Here is a 259-nt window from a genome sequence, read left to right as displayed (position 1 = left end):
AAGTTTGAATCTCAGCAGTGCTCTATTTGTAAAGTATAGGTAATAATGTTTGCCATAAAGGAATGTGCTTAGGATTAAATGTGATGATATACAGAGGGCTTAGCACATACTAATAGTTCAATGAATTATTACGATTACTTATTTTCATTGACATAGTTATTAGAGAAAATTTGTTTTTCTAATGGGAGAAATAATTTCTGTGCTGTCAATACCACCAAATTACCAATGAAAACATAAAAAATATTTTGGTAGGAAGTGG

Source organism: Propithecus coquereli, unplaced genomic scaffold, assembly GCF_000956105.1.
Source record: "Propithecus coquereli isolate 6110/MARCELLA unplaced genomic scaffold, Pcoq_1.0 Scaffold58, whole genome shotgun sequence".
NCBI classification, from domain to species: Eukaryota; Metazoa; Chordata; class Mammalia; order Primates; family Indriidae; genus Propithecus; species Propithecus coquereli.
This window is presented reverse-complemented; position numbering follows the sequence as displayed.